Source organism: Sus scrofa, chromosome 15 (assembly GCF_000003025.6).
Source record: "Sus scrofa isolate TJ Tabasco breed Duroc chromosome 15, Sscrofa11.1, whole genome shotgun sequence".
NCBI lineage: Eukaryota > Metazoa > Chordata > Mammalia > Artiodactyla > Suidae > Sus > Sus scrofa.
In genome coordinates, this window is record NC_010457.5 from 77662979 (window position 1) to 77686284 (window position 23306).

A 23306-nucleotide genomic window follows, 5' to 3' on the forward strand; every position below is an offset into this window, starting at 1 on the left:
TGAAATTCCATGTGCTGGTTATACTAGCATAAGCAAGAGCTATTGATTTCTTTCCCACACTGTCTGTTACTTCTGTTTTCTAAGTTTAACTTTAAGAGTGGAAAAATGAATTTTTATCTCTGTTAGATTTTGAAGGCTCAGTGATTATTTTCTTTCCCCCGTCTTTTCTTCAGTTATTAAAAACACATACTCTTGAGATGTGTTTAATCTCAAACGTGTTAAAGATATGTGCACTATATTTAAATATAAGTCAATGGAATGAGAAATGAATTTGGCTCTTCTAGGTCACTAAAGTAAAGGTTAATTTTTAAAGTTTTGGGTGTTACCCACTTTGTTAAAATGTTTGTAAACTATGTCAATTCCCTTCCCTTCCTTAGTACATATATCTAACTCCTGACTGGGATATCACTGTGAATTTTACTTTTCTGTGGATATAGGAGAAGTAAGAAACTGGTGTGAGTTCACAAAACCCCAAGGCATATTTTAGACTATGTGAATGTGTGACATCTTTAAAAAAGGATCTCCTGGGGGAAATTCCCATTGTGGCTCAGTGGTTAACAAACTCGACTAGTCCCATGAGGACGCAGGTTTGATACCTGGCTTTGCTCACTGGGTTAAGGATCCGGCATTGCCATGAGCTGTGGTATAGGTTGCAGACGCAGCTTGTATCCAGCGCTGCTGTGGCTCTGGTGTAGGTTGGTAGCTACAGCTCTGAATCACCCCCTAGTCTGGGAACCTCCATACGCCATGGGTATGGCCCTAAAAAGACAGAAAAAAAAAAAAAAGAAAAAAGAAAAGAAACGAATCTCTTGGAGTTCCTGCTGCAGTTCAGTGGGTTAAGAAACTGACTGCAGCAGCTCAGGTCACTGCTGAGACATGGATTCACCTTGGCCTGGTGCAGTGGGTTAAAGGATCTGATGCTGCCACAGCTGCAGTGTAGGTCGCAGGTGCAGGTCAGATTCAGTCTCTGGCCTGGAAATTTACATATGCAGTGGGTGCAGCCATAAAAATGATTTTTTTTAATTTAAAAAAAGGATCTCTTAGCAGACATTCTTCTAAAAGTAAGGCTTTTAAAGCCTTAAGGCTTTCTGAATTTTAATTAACTAAAACTTGATATCTGTATAGATGTTAATTATTTAAGGTTGCACTAGCATGCCTGGAGGTAGGGATTAGTAAATTCAACGGGATTAACAGGAGGAGAGCATGAGGAAAACCCTTATCAAACATGATCTTCCTGATCAAGAAGGAACAAGGAAAATATCTCATATTGGATGGCTGAGCTTAGCTCAGATCTGCTCTCAAAGTTGATTTTCCCTCCGTGTTTCATCTGGGAGCCAGCTTCCTCCTCCGCTAACAACTGGTGGACCCTCTCGCTTCAGACAGAGGCAAGAGCAGTGGCCATTGAGATGCTATCACTTGCTTTGGGGATCCCCTTGGCCTCCTGGCATCTCTCTGGGACTTTCTCAGTTCTCTGTTCTGCTTTCAGTGGTCTCTTCCTCTCCCTTTGCCCCAGATCCTCTGCACCACTCAGGACAGACTGCAAGACACCACAGTCAGAGCACAGTGGGACGCATTCTGCTTATCTCACATAGTCTTTTAAGTAAGACAGGCTTTACAGATGCTGAGGACGCACAGGTTGCACAGCAGGTGGCAGAGCTGGAACTTAGACCCTGGTCTTTCCAATCCCAAGCCCTCCCCATTTTGTCCCACTGTGTCCCCACAATCACTCAGCCTGTTTTTGAGATCCTCAGTGGAGGGCTGTATCTCTGACAAACAGAATGGAAATAACCCCAAAACTCTATGTAGCTTCCTTGTGAAAGCGTCTGTAGTTTTGAGTGGTTGAAATGGACTGGATAAAATGCCTCTACTGAGTTAGTTATATGCCAAAGCATTCTCTGAACATTTTTGGAAAGATACACATCAGAATGTTAACAGTGATAATCTCTAGGTGGCTGGATTCTAGTTGATTATTTTTCTTTTCACTTTCTGTACCTAGTAAATACACCTGCATTTCTTGTATAACAATAAAAAGCTTTTAAAGCTAAAAAAAAAAGTTTTCTGTACTAGATATGCCTTTCAATCTGGATTTTCTAAAAACCAATTTATTCTGTGCTCTATATCTTAATATGTTAGATAAAGAAATATCTGGGAAATATAGGCTTAAATGCCTTTATTTATTGGGAAGAAAAACAAAATATTTAAACTAAGTATTCACTTTAAAAACTGAAAGATTAATTATATCTCAATATAACTAGAATAAAAAAAAGAAACTAGGAGTTCCCGTCGTGGCGCAGTGGTTAACGAATCCGACTAGGAACCATGAGGTTGCGGGTTCAATCCCTGCCCTTGCTCAGTGGGTTAACGATCCGGCGTTGCCGTGAGCTGTGGTGTAGGTTGCAGACGCGGCTCGGATCCTGCGTTGCTGTGCCTCTGGCATAGGCCGGTGGCTACAGCTCCGATTCGACCCCTAGCCTGGGAACCTCCATATGCCGCGGGAGCGGCCCAAGAAATAGCAACAACAACAACAAAAGACCAAAAAAAAAAAAAAAAAAAAAAAGAAACTAAAGAGAAGAATAAAATATACAAGGAAAAGTAAACAAAAACCAAAAAAATCCACGAAAAATTGTATTAATTTTCTATTGTCGCCATAGCAGTTTACCTACCACAAACTTAGTGGCTGGTTTCTCTGCTCAGGGTCTCAAAGGACCAAAACCAAGGTGTCAGCTGGCCTGGGCTTGAATAGGAAGACTCTGGGGTAGAATGAGCTTGCAGCCTAATTCAGGTTATTGGCAGAATCTAGTTCCTTGTGGTGGTAAGACTGAGGTCCCCATTCTCTCACTGGCTCTCAGCTGAGGGTTGTCCTTAGCTCTTATCACTTCTCTCTGTTCCTTGCACATGGCCCCCTCCATCTCACTGGCTTAGAATCTCCCTGACTTCTCCTTTCTCCTCTTCATCTTCTCTTCCTCTAGCCAAAGTTCTCTGCTTTTGAAAGGGTTTGTGTGATTCAATTGGGCTGCCCATATAATCCAGTATTATCTCCCAGTCATAAAATTCATAACCCTGATTACATCAGCAAAGTGTGTTTTGCCATATAATATAACATATTCACAGCTTTCAGGGATTAGGTTGTGGACATCTTTGGGAAGGAGCATGACTCAGCCTATGTCAACTGTAAATAAAGAACAGAAGTTATCAATAAAATGATAAATGGTTCTTAAAAAACAAACAGGAGTTCCTGTCATGGCTCAGTGGTTAACAAATCTGACTAGGAACCATGAGGTTTTAGGTTCGATCCCTGGCCTCGCTCAGTGGTTAAGGATCCAGTGTTGCCGTGAGCTGTGGTGTAGGTCGCAGACGTGGCTCGGATCCCAAGTTGCTGTGGCTCTGGCATAGGCCAGTGGCCACAGCTCTGATTAGACCTCTAGCCCGGGAACCTCCATATGCCGCAGGTACAGCCCTAGAAAAGACAAAAAGATAAAAACAAAACAGAATAAAGATAAACCATTGCCAATCTATGGAAAAAAATACAACATTCAGAATAAGAAAGAAATGTAATCATAGATACAAATAATATTTTAAAATAGGACAATGTATTAAATTTTAATATATGATAATGTTCTTAAAAATCTTAAAGAAAAGGGAATTATTTTCTTGCCAGATAGAAACTACCAAATTTGACCCAAGAAGATTTAGAAAACCTAAGCAGACTAATAACGTTATAAGCAATTGGTAAAATCATTTGAAATCTATTACTAGAGTTCCCTTGTGGCACAGCAGTTTAAGGATCCAGCACTGTCACTGAAGTGGCTTAGATCGCTGCTGTGGCACAGGTTCACTCCCTGCCTCAGGAACTTCCACATGCCCTGGGCCCAACCAAAAAAAGAAAAGAAAAGAAATCTATCACTAAAAAAGGCATCAGATAGTTTTATACCTTTGACCTTCAAAGAACAGATACTTTAGGAGTTCCTGTTATGGCTCAACAGTTAATGAACCTGACTAGCATCCATGAGGAGTTAAGTTCGATCCTTGGCCTTGCTCAGTGGGTTAAGGATCTGGCGTTGCCATGAGCTGTGGTGCAGTTTGCAGACACAGGTCAGATCTAGTGTTGCTGTGACTGTGGGGTAGGCTGACAGGTTCAGCTGATTTGACCCCTAGCCTGGGAACCTCCATATGCCATAGGTGTGGCCCTAAAAAGACAAAAGGCCAAAAAAAGAGAACAGATACTTTCAACTGATCCAGTGCACGGGGCGAAAACGTGCACTACATACTTCACATCTAAGTACATGCTTCACATCTAAGGTGGCAGCTCAGATGATAAATACCTTTACCAACATCCAGCAGCAAACACGAGCTTAAACTCTGAAATACTGAAGAAATTTTCATTAAATAAATAAGATACTGATACTTGCTACTTTTGTCATTCAAGCACGTTTTAGAGGTTTTAATCCATGTACAGGCAATGAAAAAAAATCTGGATAAATAATAGAAAATTTGTGATTTTTTTCCTGTTTGCAGATTATATAATGTATGTCTAGACCCAGGAAATGACTAAAATAATAAGATAATTTGAAAATGTGTCTGGATATAAGGTAGACGTACATAATCCAATAATTTTTGATCATGTTAGAAATAACCATTTAGCATAAGAAGTAGAAGCCTACAAATCTTATGGTAGAATACTATAACATCTTTTTGAAAAACAAGAAACATGATATGATTAGAGCAATACCATGTTACTGAAAGAGAAAAAATAGTATAGAAACATCCTTCCCTCTCCAACCAATATTTATATTTAATATAATTCTAATTTAATTTCATTTAACATGATAATTTCTAGGTCCAGCCGTGTTGCAAATGCCGTTCTTTCTTTCCTTTTAATGACTGAGTAATAGTCCATTGTGAATATGTACCACATCTTCTTTATCCACTCCTCTGTCGATTGGCGTTTAGGTTGTTTCTATGTCTTGACTATTGTATATGTTGCTGCAGTGAACATTGGAGTACATGTATCTTTTCGAATCATGGTTTTCTCAGACAGTGAGATACCAACATCAAATGCTATTACTTACATGTGGAATCTAAAAAAAAGGACACAATGAACTTCTTTGCAGAACAGATACTGATTCACGGACTTTGAAAAACTTATGGTTTCCAAATGGGACAGGTTGGGGGATGGGGAGATGCACTGAGGGTTTGGCATGGAAATGCTATAAAATTTGGTTGTGATGATTGTTGTACATCTATAAATATAATAAAATTCATTGAGTGAATAAAAAAATAAATAAAAAATAAAATGAAGCCATTAGGGTATTGCCCTAATCCAGTCTGAAAAAAAAAAAAAATCCTGTATGAGGGAGGAGGCTGGTAAATTGGTTGGAAATGTAGAAGCAGAGTGATGGATACTCAGGATTCATTATGCAGTTCCATCTACTTTTGTATGTGTTTAAATTTTTCAATAATAAAAAGTAAAAAATGATGGAAATGTAAAAAAAAAAAAAAAAAGACCATTGGGAATTTTAAACTTTATTCAGAAAAGCAAGTATCCACAGATAACCAAGAATTTTGAAGAAGTGAAGGGAGACTTTCTTTATTCAAAGCAAGGTATTCACATAGGAATAAACAAAATACATTCCTGGCAAGAATAGAGAGGACTGAAACAACCCAGGTGTATAAAAGAATGCTTATTTAATAAATGTTATCATCGGAGTTCTCTTGTGGTACAGCAGGTTAAGGAACCATTGTTGTCACTGCATTGGCTTGGGTTGCTGCTATGGTGCAGTTTCTTTTCTTTTTTCTTTTTTTGCTATTTTTAGGGCCATACTCTTGGCATATGGAGGTTCTCAGGCTAGAGGTCAAATTGGAGCTGTAGCCACCAGCTTACGCCACAACCACAGCAACGGGGGATCCGAGCCACGTCTGTGACCTACACCACAGCTCACAGCAACACCAGATCCTCAACCCACTGAGCAAGGCCAGGGATCGAACCCACATCCTCATGGATCCTAGTCAGGTTCATTAACCACTGAGCCACGATGGGAACTCCATTCATTACATAAAATTAAAAAAAAAAATACAGTCATCTCAGTATCTTTGGGGGATTGGTTCCAGGACCCCCTGGGACACCAAAATCTGAGGATGCTTAAGTTCCTTTAATAAAATGGCATGGTGTTTGCATATAATCTACACACATCTCCTATATACTTTAAATCGTCTCTAGATTATCTAAAATGCCAAATCAATATAAATGATACGTAAATACAATGTAAAGCCTATATAAATAGTTGCTGATCAGTGGCAAATTCAAGTTTTGCTTTTTGTTTCTGCTTGTTTATTTTGGCTGGGATTTTGGCATGTGGAATTACCTGGGCCAGGGATCAAACCTGCACCATAGCAGCGACCCAGGCTGCTCCAGTGACAATGCTTTATCCTTAACCTGCTGCACAATAAGAGAACTCCAAGTTTTGCTTTTTGGAACTTTCTGGAATTTGTTTTATTTCTGAATATTTTTGATCTGAGGTTGATGGAATTCATGGATGCTGAATCTGTGAATACAGAGGGCCAACTGTCTATGTGACAAATGATATTAAAATCAGCAGAACTGCACAAGGGGATATGGAGAATAATCATGTCATCTGTTAAGGGTTAATGTGTTTAATATACAAAACAACTCCTGAAAATTAATAATAAAAAGGCAACCTAATAGAACAATGAACAAAAGATTGAATGGTAGTTCCAAAAAGAAAAATATTAAATCACCAAGGAGCATATGATAAAATGTCCAACCTCACTAAGACGTTATGGAAATGTAAATTAAAACAGCAGTAAAATACCATTTCCTCCCATGAGACTGACAGAACAACAACAGTGATGTCTGTTGCCGGCATGAATGTGGGGTAAGGGTGCTTTCCTACACTGCTGGTGGGAAAGTGAATTGCCACCAAATTAGGGAAGTAGTTGGTTAACATCTACTATATTTTTTAAAATATACTTTTGGAGTTCCCATCTTGGCGCAGCAGAAACAAATCCGACTAGGAATCATGAGGTTGCAAGTTCGATCCCTGGCCTCGCTCAGTGGGTTAAGGATCTGGCGTTGCCATGAGCTGTGGTGTAGGTCGCAGACAAGATGTAGATCCCGCATTGCTGTGGCTCTGGCGTAGGCTGGCAGCAACAGCTTTGATTAGACCCCTAGCCTGGGAACCTCCATATGCTACGGGTGCGGCCCTAAAAAGACAAAAAGACCAAAAATATATATATGTATATATATGTGTGTATATATACTTTTAATTTTTATACCTTTAATCTAGCAATAGTATTGTGAAAATACTCTCACAAAAGGAACTCGAAAACAGATTTTTAGTGTGGCCATGTTTATGCGGCCAGGAAATAGGAAGCAACCTAAATGTCCATCAGTAAGGGAATAAGGTTATGGAATTCCCTGGTGGATAGGTGGCTTAAGGGTCCAGTATTGTCACTGCTGTGGCTCTAGTTACTGCTGTGGCTCAGGTTCAGTCCCTGGCCCGGGAACTTTCACATGCCATAGGCATGGCCAAAAGACAAAAAACAAAAACATAAGGGAATAGTTGAATAATTTGTGGGAACTCCATGTTAAATGTTGGACAGCTATTACAAAGAATGTAGCATTGTCTGCTGACCAAGAGTGAAATCATGATGTGTTTAGTAGAAAAAAATACTGAATAGAAATGTATAAAGTGTCATTTTGGGGGGAGGGGAGGGGGAAGGAAAGAAAGGGAAAAAAGGTACGTAAAAACAGGTATGGGAGAATATACCAAATTACTATTGTGGGGGGGATTGTTTGGAAGGGTATTAAATTTTTAATATATCTTGTTTTTCCAGCTTGAACATGTGGCTCTTTTAAAGATAAGTAAATCGCATATGTTACATAAAAATCATATGTACATAATTTTTAAAACTAAATAAGCAAAGAGTGTCCCCTCACCTCAGGTTATGAATATTCATGTCATGTGTGGTGCCTTCTGGTTGTTCGTTCAGGAACCAGATGAATAGTTTCCTATTCTGGAAAAGATGACTGCATTCCAGTTTTATTCTTTTGTTGCATACAAGCTGTTTTTAAGTTGTTTGCATTGTTTTTCTGTAGAAGTGACAGAACAAATCACCCAGATGTTCTCAGGGAGAAATTAAAGGAAAGAACGTTTCATTTACCCATGGAAAGAAACCAATTCTAAGCTTGCTTTCTTCACTGTTTGGAGGCGCTCCTTTCTCATTAGGTTTTCTCATAAGATTCCTGCTTATTCTTAGCTGCAAAAATTCATGGGCCCCCAAACATGCTTTGACAGAGATATGCCTCTGTTAGATTTTCTTAAGTTAGGAGTAAAAAGGGGAAGCTGTTCCTCTTTGTGAATTACGATGCACTCGCTCTCCCTAAGTAGAGTTCTAGGAGGTGCCGCTTATGGGTGGAGAGCAGAAAAAGCCCACCCTCTCTCCCAGCAGCTGCAGCAGCCTGCTTGCTGCTCACTTACACAGCCAGAACCTTTGTGCACTTCAGCTGCAAGCTGTAATTTTGTGCAGACCCTTATGAGGTCTATTTACATTCCTCCCAAGTCCAACTCCAGAAACAAATCTACTACAGGGTATGAAGAGCATGGGGAGGATTGTCAAGAGCTTTCCTTAGTTTTGTTGGGGATTGCTTTAACCACTAGGCAAAGTCATAATTTACCCAGCAAATGAAGCCAATGTCCAGGTTGTTTCAATAAATAAAGGGAGGAAAGGACGAAGGCAAGCACCAAACCAATACAACTAAAACAGAAAAGTCCCCACCCTTCCTCATGTTTATACATTAATTACAAAGCATTTCAAATGTAGACTTTTTTCTACTTATGAGATCTAAACCATAAGTAGGAAAATAACAAACCATTGTGTGTATATAGAAGTTATGAAGCACAATAGAGGTAACTCTCATGATTCCACCATCCAATTTAATTCAGAAAACATAGAACCTCTCCATTTTGATCTCCAGTTTGATCTCCAGTTTGATCCCATGTCTCTCTACCTATCCCAACTCCTGGAGGTAACCATTCTCCAGAAGTTTCTTTTTTTTTTTCTTTTTTGTTTTTTAAGGCTGAAAGTGCAGCATATGGAAGTTCCCAGGCTAGGAGTAGAATCGGAGCTACAGCTGTCAGCCTATGCCACAGCCACAGCAACACTGGATCTGAGCCACATCTGTGACCTACACCACAGCTCATGGCAATGCTAGGTCTTTGACCCACTGAGCAAGGCCAGAGATCAAACCTGCAACCTCATGGATGCTTGTCGGATTCGTTTCCACTGAGCCACAGTGAGAACTCCCCAGAAGTTTTCTTCTCATTCCTACTTTTCTTTATAAATTTACCACATAGCGTAAATTCTGAAACAACAATGTGTTGTTTATTTTTTACTTTTTACTTGTTTGGTTTTGGCTTTTTTTTTTTTTTTTTTTTTTCCGGCCATGTGGAAGTTCCCCGGACTAGGGATCCAACCCATGCTGCAGTGATAACCCTGGATCTTTAACCTGCTATGCCACAAAGGAACTTCCTATTTTTTACTTTAAAAAAAAAAAATCATAATATATATATTTGATTACAACTTTTTCATTCTACTATATTGAGTCCTCTAGGTATATACAGTTTGTTCACTTTTTCTTTTGTTTTCCACTGTATAAATAAGGCACAAGTTTGCTTATCTATTTTGCTCTTAGACACTTGGCTTATTTTCAGTTATTTTCTGTTACAAACAGTGCTGCATTGAACATGTATATACACATCTCTTGATCCTCATATGCAGAAGTTTCTCTGACAGTATACTTAGTCTAAAAAAGTAATGCCAGAGTTCCGGTTGTGGCTCAGTGGAAATGAATCTGACTAGTATCCATGAGGATGCAGGTTCAATCCCTGCCTGGCCTTGCTCAGTGGGTTAATGATCTGGCGTTGCTGTGAGCTGTGGTGCAGGTTGCAGATGCAGCTTAGACCTGGTGTTGCTATGGTTGTGGTGTTGACTGGAGGCTGCAGCTCTGATTCGACCCCTAGCCTGGGAACCTCCATATTGCTGCTGGTGAGGCCCTAAAGAGAAAGACAAAAAAAAAAAGTAATGCAAAGTTGTTTTCCATAGCGTTTGATCCCAGTTAATGTTCCTACCAGCAGCAAATAAGAGCTCTCACATGGCACATCCTTGCCAACATGTGACCTCTTCAAACTTTTTAAATATTGTGAAACTAGTGGGTATAAAATGATGTCTTCTTACGGCAGTGTTGTTTATTTCACTGATTACTTATGTTTCACCTCTAAAAAAAAAAAAAAACTGTTCCTGTCTTTTGTCCATTTATGAAATGAGTTTGTTTTACTTCTTCCTAAAGATTTGTAGACGTTCTGTGTCAGATTCCTTTTCGTTTGTATGTATTGCATATATCTTCCATTTTGGAGCTTGTGTTTTCTCTCTTTTGTTAGTATTTTTGATAAACAAATTCTCAGTTTTAATGAAATAAGTTAATCATGTTTTCCTTTAAGGTTATTATTTTTTGTTTTGTTTTGATGATTTGTTTATGAAATCCTTTCCTACCAAAACAAACCAGATTCTTAGGTTCTACCCCAAACCTCTTAGATCAGAAAACTCGGGGGTGTGGGGCTCAGGAATTTGTGCTTTTGTAGGCCCGCCAGGTGATCCAGATGTGTGCCAATATTTGAGAACAGCTGGCCTAAGAGAAAAGCCTGCACTAGGCAAGAGGTTACATTACAGTAATATTAGTGAAAATTTTAATTTATCATGCTTTTTTTTAATTAAGAGTGTTAAAGTCTTGTCTTTGATATTTAAGTACTTAATTCATCTAGAATTAATTTTAGTTCATGATGTGTTATGGTTCTCTAACTTCTTTTTTTCTCGTATCAATAGACTCTTTCCTTGGTATCTTGTATTGAATTGTCCCTGTCCTTGCCACTTTTCTGCAATGACAGTTTTGTCATACATTCTTTCCCCTGCATCCTAGCCAGTGCCATACAGGATTGAAAGAGTATAGAAGTTTTGAAGTATATAGGAGTATATAGAAGTATTTACAAAGAATAGAATAGTAGAGATAAGAATCTTCGGGGAGTTCCCATTGTGGCTCAGCGTTAACGAACCCGACTAGTATCCATGAGGACATGGGTTTGATCCCTGGTCTCACTCAGTGGGTTAAGGATCCAGCGTTGCTGTGAGCTGTGTTGTTGGTTGCAGACGTAGCTCGGATCTGGCATTGCTGTGGCTGTGGCGTAGGCCAGCAGCTGTAGCTCTGATTCATTCCCCAGCCTGGGAACTTCCATATGCTGAGGGTGGAGCCCTAAAAAAAGACAAAAAAAAAAAAAAAAAAAAAAAAGAATCTTCGAATTGTTCTTATTTTAAAGAGAATGCCTCTAGTATTTCACTATTCAGTACATGTGCTTCACATTTCTTATTATAGTTTGTGAAAAGGTTTTGTGGAGTTTTTTTTGAAATCATGAATGAATGTAGAATTTTATTGAATGTGTTTTCTGTATATGTTGAGATGAATATGGTTTTTCCTCTTTAATCTGTTAATGCAGTAATTACATCAATAGATTTTCTCATGTTAAAACGAGTGAAGTGAAAACATTTTTAATTATCTCAAGATTCTCTTTTGCTCTCTGAAATATTCAGATTATTTATTTATTTATTTTGGTCTTTTTAGGACCCACCTGTGGCATATGGAGGTTCCCAGGCTAGGGGTCAAATGGAATTATAGCTGCTGGCTTTCACCACAGCCACATCAACATGTCATCCAAGCCATGTCTGCATCCTACACCACAGCTCATGGCCACGCCAGATCCTTAACCCATTGAGCAAGGCCAGGGATTGAACCTGCGTCCTCACGGATGCTAGTCCGATTCGTTTCCGCTGAGCCACGATGGGAACTCCTGAAATATTCAGATTCTTATCTCCTGTCGTTTTATTTGTGTGCTAACTAGGCTTCTCAAAAATGTCATGTCACAACTTCATGACTTTTGTTTAGCAGTAGAAAATTTAGCCCTTGTTTCTACCTTGCTCAACTCCAGGGAGCAAGTACTATTTAAGAACATAGGACTTGGAGTCAGGAAAACCTCCATTTGAATCAGGTACATCTATGCATAGATGGTGACCTTGGGCATGTTATTGAACTTTTCTGGACTTAGTTCACTCACCCATAAACTAAGACTTTGATACATCTTTGACAACATCATAGAAACCAAAGATAAATAATGCATGGAAACGCTTGGCCTAGGGCTTAGCCTCCTGGAATGACACAAGTCAGCTGTTGTTATTAGAGGTCTAAGTCTTGTGCTAGGCTCTTTATGACCTGAAGATGGCATTTTTAATTTCAGGTGTGGATCAGAGGCACCTTCATGGTTCAGAACATTCATTTTGTTATCAGTGAAATCTTATTCATGAATCCATCCATTTATTCAACAGAGTTAAATACCTGTTATGTATTGGATACCTTACTGGACTGTGAAGGGTCCCAAAAGAGAGGGACCCAAAGAGACATGCTCTTTGCCCTCATGAAGATTTCAAGGGAAGACAGGTCATTGAGTATTTGGTAAATCAGGAGTGTTCTTGGAGAGCTCTCACATGGTATAGAGGATAAAGGAAGTCAGATCCACACCAGGAATCATGAGGTTGGTGGTGAAATGGGAGCGAGTGCTCTATGCATGGAATAGTATGTGGGTAAAAGTCAGCTTTATTTGAGGAACAGGAAGGAGGCCGAGCTGCCTGGAGCAGGGTATGGAAGATGGATTGGAGGCTGCACAGGAGTAAATTTAGGGAGACTAGGTTCAAATGTTTATAGATCCTGTGAAAACGATGGTGGCTTGGAGGAGCAGCAATAGCAGTTAGCAAAGTTAGATATCTTTAGCAATCTCCTAAAGATTTTCAGGAGATACAGTTAATGAGATTTAGAAAGTCAGTGATTTGGGGAAGGAGAATCACTTAGAGGTTTAAGCAAGTAGGGGCTGAAAAAGGGAGCATTAGAGGAGGAGGAGAGGGCTTAAGAGTGCCAGATGTTTCTGGGAGGTCAGGGAAAATAAGGTCTAAAAACTATCCATTGGATTTAGTGACTGGAAGTCACTGACGACCCTGGGGAGCAATTTCTTTGGAAGGCAGAAGCCAGATATCAGGAGATTGAACAGGGAATGGAAGGTGATACCGACTGAAAGAAAATGCACAGCGTAAGATCTATGAGTTTGTTTTACTAAGGGTCTTACTGAGGGCTATACCCTGGGAGACAACCACTCAGTAGCTCCAAAGAGGTAGGAGGGAAGCCTGTATATAAGTGATTTGGGGTTTGGGAATATGTGCATTAGGTTACATTCCAGTAAAGGATTACTGCTGGTCACAAATAACAAGTGTCTCAAGTTTATGATTATAGTTTTTTTTTTTTTTAATATAAGGGAAGATGCAAAAATCTGGGCTTCATAGAATTCTTCTTGAGATACACATTTAACTACCTAAGGGGCCTGTTTGTCAAAGCACAGAGCATCCTGTTTTTGTCTTCATTTCCTCTGTCTGAAGCACAGGGTACACTGTCAGTCTGCTGAACAAAAACACTCTTTTGTTCTCCTTTGTTTACTGTTCTCCCTTTTTGGTTATAAATTCAACCCAGGTTTGGGAGGCATTTTTTAACCAATCTGACTCGTGGCATTAGGAAGGCTCATTCCTAGGTCAAGTGAGGATTTTGTTGATAGTGAAGATTTCATTCAGTGACTAAATTGAGCCCTCCTAATGGGAGCCCTAAGAGCCTTGGGGCCACCCATAGGTCTGTTATGGTCCAGCAAATGGTTCTCTCTATTGCTTCTTCCTGCATCTAAAAGTTACACTGTTAGAATTATTTTGATCTTATATAGAACTATATAACTGGTCTGTCATTTCAAGTTACCTAGTCATTAATTTTGTTGGAAGCTCAGTTACACACTAAGTAAAATAAGAAACAAGAGGCATTCCCTCGTGGCTCAGCATGGCTCAGCAGGTTAAGGATCCAGTGTTGTCATTGCTGTGGTTCGTGTTACAGCTGTGATGTGGGACGGTCCTTGGCCTGGTTATATCTTTATACTTTGGACATGGCCAAAACAAACAAACAAAAAGCAAAAGTCTTGATAATAGGCAGAATATAATATAGCTGGTAGCATTTATAAGGTCATAAGTAAGAATTTAAGTCAAGAACTTCCAGAACCAAACCAGCTCTTTAAAAGATCATCATGGTGGGAGTTCCCATTGTGGCTCAGCAGTTACGAACCTGACTAGTATCTGTGAGGATGCGGATTCAATCCCTGGCCTCATTCAGTGGGGTAGGATCCAGTTGTTGCTATGAGCTTCGGTGTAAGTCGCAGATGCAGCTCAAATCCTGGGTTGCTATGGCTGTGGCATAGGCTGGCAGCTGCAGCTCTAATTCGACCCCTAGCCTGGGAACTTCCACAGGCTGCAGGTCTGGCCCTAAAAAAAACAAACCAAAAAAAAGAAAAAGATCATCAAGGCTAGGAAGAGGTTCACTTAAGACAGAAATCCGATTTTTCATGTGGCACATTAAATGTGTTATATTAGAGGATTCATCAGGCATAAAGACACAGCTTTCAGTCTGAATTATAGCTCAAGTGCCCCCTTGGGATGCTATAGGATATTGAAAGTCATGTCCAAATTGACAGGCTTGTAGCTTTGAGCCCCAGGGACTCCCAGGGTATATCTTCCTATCCATTGTGCCTGAAGCCAGTGCCATAAATTGGTGCTGCAAATCCATTGAGTTCCATTAGATGCTACCCAGTATATCTCTGGTCATGAAACCCAGTCTGTGCCATACCATCACTATCGTTAAGGGTAATGATATGTTGATGTTGTTCATAAACCACCCAGCCAATTTCCTAGTGTTATTTGGGTGCTTATCCTTAGTATGATTTCATTGTTCCCAACATAAGGGAGTTTTTAAACTTAAGTGACTACAGCCTGGTGTTACCCATGTATATATCTATCCCATAACTAAGGGAGTATCCCTCCTAATATTTGAAGTTATGTTTTTTGACTGAAATTTAGCTTTCTGTTCTGACTGAGCTTGAATACCCTTTAAAGAAAATTCATGGAGTTCCCGTCGTGGCGCAGTGGTTAACGAATCCGACTAGGAACCATGAGGTTGCAGGTTCGGTCCCTGCCCTTGCTCAGTGGGTTAATGATCCGGCGTTGCCGTGAGCTGTGGTGTAGGTTGCAGACGTGGCTCGGATCCCGCGTTGTGGTGGCTCTGGCGTAGGCTGGCAGCTACAGCTCCAATTAGACCTCTAGCCTGGGAACCTCCATATGCCGCGGGAGCGGCCCAAGAAATAGCAACAACAACAACAACAACAAAAAAAAAGACAAAAGACCAAAAAAAAAAAAAAAAGAAAATTCATATTTAAATCCAGGGTCAGAGCAAGTATGATTCGTTGGCCGAGTAAAGGGATCCCATCTAGTAATATCATTAGTGGCCCAAATAGAACTATAACTTCTTTCTTCTAAACTAAATTTTCTAGGGACATCCAATCAGGGTCTTGGAGAAGAGAAATCCACCAAAGCAATTGACCATAAAACCCAACGATTGGTTGAATTTTTAAACACTGTATAGAATTGTGCTCATGATAGAAAAACTTTTGATTCATTTGCAAAGGTCCAAGAAACCAAGAAAACACTATAGGTATTCGTATAGGTCAAATTTGATATCTTGAAATAGCTGTTTCTGATGTCATCTTCTTGTGCTGGTATGGATGTCATTTCTTTTCTGTTTGAGCATTATTTAAGATGATTTTGAGGTCAGCTGTCTTCCCTATAGACCAGTTTGGTGCAGAGATCCTTGTTAAGTGGAAAATAGGAATCCCTTTAGTTTTGCTGTGCATGAGTTAGTTAGGAATACTTGATAAGGGTCTTGACATGTAGGCTGGAAAGCGTCCTTTAAATGATGTCTTTTGTGATATGCATAATCTCCTGGTTGTAGGTTATGGGGCATTTGATCTTAATCCAAAGATGGATTGTTGTGATAAGCCTCAGGTTTAGGATGTCCTGTTAATAATTCATTAAAATTGTATAATGGTATATAACATTATTATAAATAAGGAGCTATCCAGGAAGTGAGTCTTAGGCTCACCAAATCTCAAAGACAGTTAACAAATATTAGAACTTAATATCCATATCCACTGAAACCTAATTCTTCTATCTCCATTTCTACCAAATATAGCTAACTTCAGGCTAACTCGTTTGCAAAATAAGCCTATTTTCAATAAATTTGGCCTCGTTGTTTGCATAAGGGTAACAAGAATAGTTAAAGATCTTATAGGCTATTTTAAATTTTATTTTGCTGGAACTTTTCATAAGAATCTCAAATTGACTTTTAAAAAGGCATCTCAAGGCCAGGAAAGCCACAGCAAGGATTTGCCATCAGAGCCATCTGCAATACCTACAGATTTGAGGGAATTCCTCTCTCTTGAGGTCTCCCAAATATCCTGAGGTTCCTGCACCTACCAAGAAGGGACATTTTTACTCACCTGGCCAGGTTGTTGGGAACCCTGTAAAAAAGGCATTAGGCTGTTTTTTTCCAAAGAGCTTTATGGCTCTTTAAAATCCATCTTAGTTTTTTTTAAGCTGTCTGGTCATGTCTGGTTTTATGCATATTCTCAAAATGACATTCCAGTCAAAGCCATGGTAATATAACCAATATTTCCAAATGTGGTTTTTTTTTTTTTTTTGGTTTTTTGGGTTTTTTTTTTTTTTTTTTTTTTTTTTTTTTTTTGTCTTTTTCCATTTCTTGGGCCGCTTCCCACGGCACATGGAGGTTCCCAGGCTAGGGGTCCAATTGGAGCTGTAGCCGCCAGCCTACGCCAGAGCCACAGCAACGTTGGATCCGAGCCACATCTGCGACCTACACCACAGCTCACAGCGACACCGGATAGTTAACCCACTGAGCAAGGGCAGGGATCAAACCTGCAACCTCTTGGTTCCCAGTCGGATTCGTTAACCACTGCGCCACGACGGGAACTCCCCAAATGTGTTTTGTTATAAGGAGAACAGATTTTTCTTGAACTTATGCTATAACTGTATTGCCATGAAAATAAGAATACTAGTGAGAATTTCCAAATTCTCAAGGGATCAGGTAGAGAGAAAAAGATAAAAGTTTCATCTTTATTTACGAAGGTATAATTTACAAAGCTACTGTAAGTCACAGTAAGCTCAAGAGAAAAGATTTCATTAAATCTGGAAAAGCAAAGAGTAAAAGGACCAGTAATATTTCAGACAAAAAGTCATAAATGTTATAAAATTTATCAGTTCATCAGTCCTATGTAACTAATTCTTATTGATCTTAATATTCTGTTAACAGTTTTATGAAACCATCAGATTTTTCATTAGACTGCTTTAATTTTTTAACCCAGTTCAGTGGTATAATCTGAACATTATCAGAAACCTGTGCTTTCAAAAAGTCTTTTCTATAAATCTTCTTGAAGTTGAAGCATGTTTGAAAAAGCACCAGAATAAAAGAAGACCTGTCTATAAATGAGGAAAGGCTTAAAATGAATGGTTAAAGATCTGACAAGAAATTTATTTCTGTGACATACAACTTTTTAAGATAATAATTAGAATTATAACTGATAGCATGATACCAGGACACATCCAAATTTTAGAGATTTCATATAATTTCTAGAACATTTATATTAATAACTTTCATCCATATAATATACCCTAAGAAGGTTTATCATCACTTGTTTCACAATGTTTCCATGTAATTTAACATATCAAATAAGCCTAATTAGTTTAATATCTCTCTTTGAGATGTTTCAGGGGCTCTCTGAAGCATCCCAAACTTAGGTAGAGGTCAGAAGGACTTCACTTGGAGAAGTTTGTCAAGGATATCAAAAGAGTTTTTTTCGTTTGTTTGTTTGTTTATGGCTGTATCTGGGGCATATGGAAGTTCCTGGGCCATGCAGTCTGTGCTGCAGCTCTGGCAGTGCCAGATCCTTTAACTCACTGTGCCAGTCAGGGGATCAAACCCACGTCTCCACAGCTACCCAAGCTGCTGCAGCCAGATTCTTAACCCATAAAGCCACAGCAGGCACTCCTGAAGGTTTTAAAACACTGGTCCAATAGGGTCACAGTCACTGTGAAACAATGCTTATTCACCTAACTAAAGTCATAATAAATGATTTCGAAAGCAAATACAGGTGGTTACAGCAGATTACTTAAAAGGTAAATAAACTTTACAATCTCTTGTCAAGACAGGTCAATATTATGAGAAAACTTTGTCCTCTTAACAGAAAGAAAACTAAGTTCTAGTTTTTGTACCACCTTAATTAATCTTTAATATTAACATTCATTTGCTCAGTTAAATTTATTCTAATCTTAGACAGTCCTGACTGTGCACAAAATTCTTTTCTCAGGATTTCTTTTCCACAAACTTTCTATAATTTACTTTACCTCCAGGTTTTTATCCTATGCTCTCCTTTTAACCTCTCTTTAGAACAGAATATGTGTCTCCTTTTAACATCTTTTTAGGACAAAATTAATTTATTTTCCCTTAACAAAACGTATTTCCAGTTCCTACACCTTTTTTTCTTGCAAATAAAGATATTTTCTGTATTAATGTCATTAGTTTTAATTATATAATTTAATTAGAATTCTTAATCTTTAAAAATCTTTTTATTTTTGTTTTTATTTTTTTAATTGTTATTTCCCCAATACATTTTTTTTCCTACTGTATAGCATGGTGACCCAGTTACACATACATGTACACATTCTATTTTCTCACATTATCATGCTCCATCATAAGTGACTAGACATAGTTCCCAGTGCTACACAGCAGGTCTCATTGCTACTCTGTAATTGCTAGTAAAAACTAAGAAGTAAGCAATTATGGGAGTTCCTCTTGTGGTCAGCAGTAACGCACCCAACTAGTATCCAGGAGGATGTGGGTTCAATCCCTGGCCTCGTTCAGTGGGTTAAGGATCCAGCATTGCCATGAGCTGCAGTGTAGGTTGCAGATGCAGCTCAGATGCCACATTTCTGTGGCTGTGGCATATGCAGCTCCGATTTAACCTCTAGCCTTCCATATGCCACGCGTGCAACCCTAGAAAGAAAAAAATAAAAAACAAAGAAGTAAGCAATTATGAACTGACTGTCACATCAGAATTTCTTGATTGGCAAACTTATAAACACATTTTATAATTTATAGAAACATGTATTTCCTTGTAGCATAATTTTTTTTCTCAACATGGTGTAAGACAAGTGTCTGAAAAAAACCAAACATCTTTAATTTTCTCTAATAAGACAAAAGTAGGTAAATTTAGACTTGCTTAGCAATTAATGTTTCAGTATTTCATTTTATATAGAATGATCCAGACATTTATTGAATTCCTATCATTTAGCTTAATGTAGCAAAATCGTAAAGTTTCAAGTTACCAAAATGATTTGGAGAAATTATTTTTAGTTAGATTTATCATAGAACATAATTATTCTTAAAGGGTTTACCTAAAATGTCTTATTTAATTTACATTTAATTTACTTATGAAAATATCATCATGCCAAATTATTTTTCTGACAGATTTTGTAACAGAGATAATATGAACTTATGTGACTTTTGATTAAACCTAGGTCCAATAAATGTTTTACATTTAGTGTTGTTAACTCTAAAGTTAGGCCTATTAAACCAACAAACTGAAACTTGCTTTAATCCTAGATTACATGATCTTGAAAAACATTGGGTTTGTTTCTATTACATTTAGAAATATTTAACTTATAGGCATTTTCTTTTAAGCCAATTAAATAGAGGTCTTTTACAAATTAAATTTGATAATACCACTCAAAGGTAGAAACATGTCATATCTATAACATACACACAGACCTGCAGATAGACACAACCACAGATCTCATAGCTTCATTTTATTTTATTTTATCTTATTTTTGTTTGTTTGTTTGTTTGCCTTTTTTCTAGGACCATGGCCGCGGCATATGGAGGTTCCCAGGCTAGGGGTCTAATCGGAGCTATTGCGCTGGCCTACACCAGAATCACAGCAACTCGGGATCCGAGCCGCGTCTGCAACCTACACCACACCTCAGGGCAACGCCGGATCCTCAACCCACTGAGCAAGGCCAGGGATCGAACCCGAAACCTCATGGTTCCTAGTCGGATTCGTTAACCACTGAGCCGCAACAGAAACTCCCGCATAGCTTCATTTTAAAATTTAGTTATGAATGAGATGTTACAGTATAAAACTCACTAATGTATATATAAAGAACAGTTGGAATGAGTTTGCTCGCTTGACTTTAAAACGGCTTCTTTTCCCATTTTCCCCCTCAGTCTCAGGAATTGGGAATGGTCTAGATAAATGTTTCCTGAGAAGACCTGGTAAAACATTTACGTCTCAAAGGCACAGGGAGACAAATGTAAGCTCCTTCTAAGAAGGACTTTTATTTCCTTGGCGTCAGAATTTCAAAAAGATGGGTTTGGGTTTTTTCAAGTTAGTGTTCCTTGCTGCCTATGCAGAATGATGAAAGAGCCCTGTTTTGGCCATTTCATGGAAAGATCTCCTTTAGCATAGTTTTCCTATCTAAGTAAGTACTTAGAAGTATCAGCTCATATGTACATAAACCTGACTGATGTGTTAGAGATCGATTATCTGGTGCCTCCTCTTCTGTTTGGGAAACCTTATTTCCCTTTTGATGTTGGTTTGTCAGGATAAAATTACTGTTGAAACTGTGGTGGGCCAGTGTGCTATTTTGTGAGTTTAACTTCTCCAGGTATCATCCTAGAGTTATTTCAGCTCTTTTATGTGCATCGGCCTTTCTCTCTGGCAGTCTAAAACTGCCATGGTGATGTGGAGCACTGGATGGCTGATTCTTAAAGTGCAACCCCAGACAAGTTATTTTTTAATTAATGAATGAGTTTCCCTATCGGTCCACTGCATGGTACAAGAATTTGTCTCTACTTCCCTAAGTTTCTAGGTTGCCTGAGAAAGCCATAGCTGGCCAGGAGGAGCTATTGTCCCTTGTCTTTAGAGCTAAAATATCTCATAAGTTATCATCACTTTTATGCCAACAAACTGTTAAAGTAGCCAATTCGAGGAAGGACACCCACCTCAGCCCTATATCCACTCACTTAGCCTGCACCTTCTCAGTGTCATTCAAATGAGCAACCTTCTCAGTGTCTTTCCACTGAGAATTTGGGTACCTCTTCCTGATTTGCCTTAATTTCACGGAAAACCTCCTCCTCATAGCAAGTTTATCCACCACCAAATAAAACTCAGGATTCTCAACCAAAACAGGAGATCTAAGACCCAAGAAAGACTCACTCAGTTGTCTGGAATCAAGGAAGCAGACAAGCATAAGGGGCCCTTGCTCGTACCAAGGCTCTGAATTCTGGTAGCATTGGGCTGAAGGAGAAAGTCTGCTCTGTGTCCCTTCATGGTTGCCAAAAATGCCAACTGAAAGAAAAATGCACAACATGAGAGTTGTGAGTTTAAGTTTTATTCAAGGTCTTAACTGAGGACTGTAGCCTGGGGGACAGCCACTTGGTGGCTCTGAGTAAACTACTCCAAATAAATGTAGGAGAAGCCAGTGTACATGTGATTTAGGGCTGGAGAATATGTGCAGTCACGTATACATCTCGGTAAAAGATTACTGTTAGAGAGAATGGATATCTCAAGTTTATGATTTTAGTGCTCTCTCATGTATGAGAAGATGTGAGAATACTGGTTCATTAGAATTCTTCTCAAGATACATGTATCTAACTCATTAAGAGGACTTTTTGTTCAAAACCCAGAGCATTCTGTTTTTGTCTTCATTTCCTCAGTCTGTTGGTCAGTTAGTGCAGTAGGTTAATCCTTGCAGAATAGAATATTGAACAGAACTCTCTTTTTTTCTCCTTTATTTACAGTGAGCAAATAGAGGCAAGTCAATCAAGAGGTTTGAGTAAGAAGGGAAGGAGAGAGAGGGTGGTTACCAGTCAGAGACAGGAGTCAAGGCAGGCACTTGAGTGCCTTTTTTTTTTTTTACTTTGTTTCATTGTGAGAAGTTTGTACATGCTCACAGGATAGCACCAACAGAAAGGAAAAGGCAGTGAATACTAGAGAGAGGAAATAATTTTTTATAGCTGTGTCTTCAAGAAGCAGATTACAGAGACTGCTGGAAAATTGGAGGATACCAACTCCATTATAATTGAAGAAGGGAAGGAATTGTTGGCTTGGGATGATTTTTGCTTTGTTTGGTTTGCTGGCAGAGAAATGACACTCTTGGAGTTCCTGCTGTAGAATCAGGTTAAGGATTCGACATTGTCTCTGTAGCAGTGCGGGTTCATTACCCAGCCTGACACAGTGGGTTAAGGATCCAGCTGTGGCATAAACTCGAATTTGATCCCTGGCCCAGGAACTTCCATATGCTGTGCGTGAGGCCATTGAAAAAGAGGGAGAGTTGAAATTGCCTGCTTTTCTCATGCGGTAGTAGTAGGATCATCTGCCAATAGTGGGGAGGTGCACAAGAGAGCCTAAACTGGAGCATGGAGGACCAGTTGATAAATCAGAGAAGAGAAGGATTATTGAGCAGCATTCAAGAGCTTATAATCATGAGCATCATAACCATGAATTTATAGCAATAGTAGTCTCCCTTTTTTTTTTTTTTTTTCTTTTTACAGCTGTAACTGCTGCATGTGGTAGTTTCAGGGCTAAGGGTCAGATCGGAGCTACAGCTCCCAGCCTTCACCACAGCCATGGCAACACCAGATCTGAGCCATATCTGCAACCTATGCTGAAACTTGTGCAACACCAGGTCCTTAACCCACTAAGAGACCAGAAATCAAACCCACATCCTTACAGAGACTACATCGGGATCGTCTCCTTGACTGTGTGGTTAACTCCAGTGGTACTGGTAGACCAGGAGTTGTCTTGAGGATGGCTGAGCCAGGTTGAGAATTACCAGGTGGATGAAAAGGTGATGAAAGACAGTGCAGCAAGAAGATGTAGGGTATTGACAGGAAACTTAGTGTCCAGTTTGAATGCCTGTCATTTCTTTCTATAAAAAACTATGAACATATTATAGTTAGTTTTGATTAGATGTTTTACCCCAGAAGAAATGTGCTGTTATGTTTGAAAAACACAGCTTACAAATGACCTAAGATAGAGCTTCTCAAACTGTGGTGCCTAGAATGGCAGCATTAGAATCACCAGGGAAGTTAGCAATACAGATTCTCAGGTTCTACTCCAGACCTACTGACTCAGAAACTCTAGAGATGGGACTCAGAAATGTGTGCTTTAAATGAAGGAATGAGTGAACAATTATCCTTC

At 39.1% G+C, this 23306-nt stretch overlaps 1 protein-coding gene across 3 annotated transcripts in view; it reads left to right on the forward strand.

Moving 5' to 3' along the window:
• The window catches only part of CYBRD1 (cytochrome b reductase 1), a 46018-nt gene that overhangs the window by 13855 nt on the left and 8857 nt on the right, over nt 1-23306 (forward strand).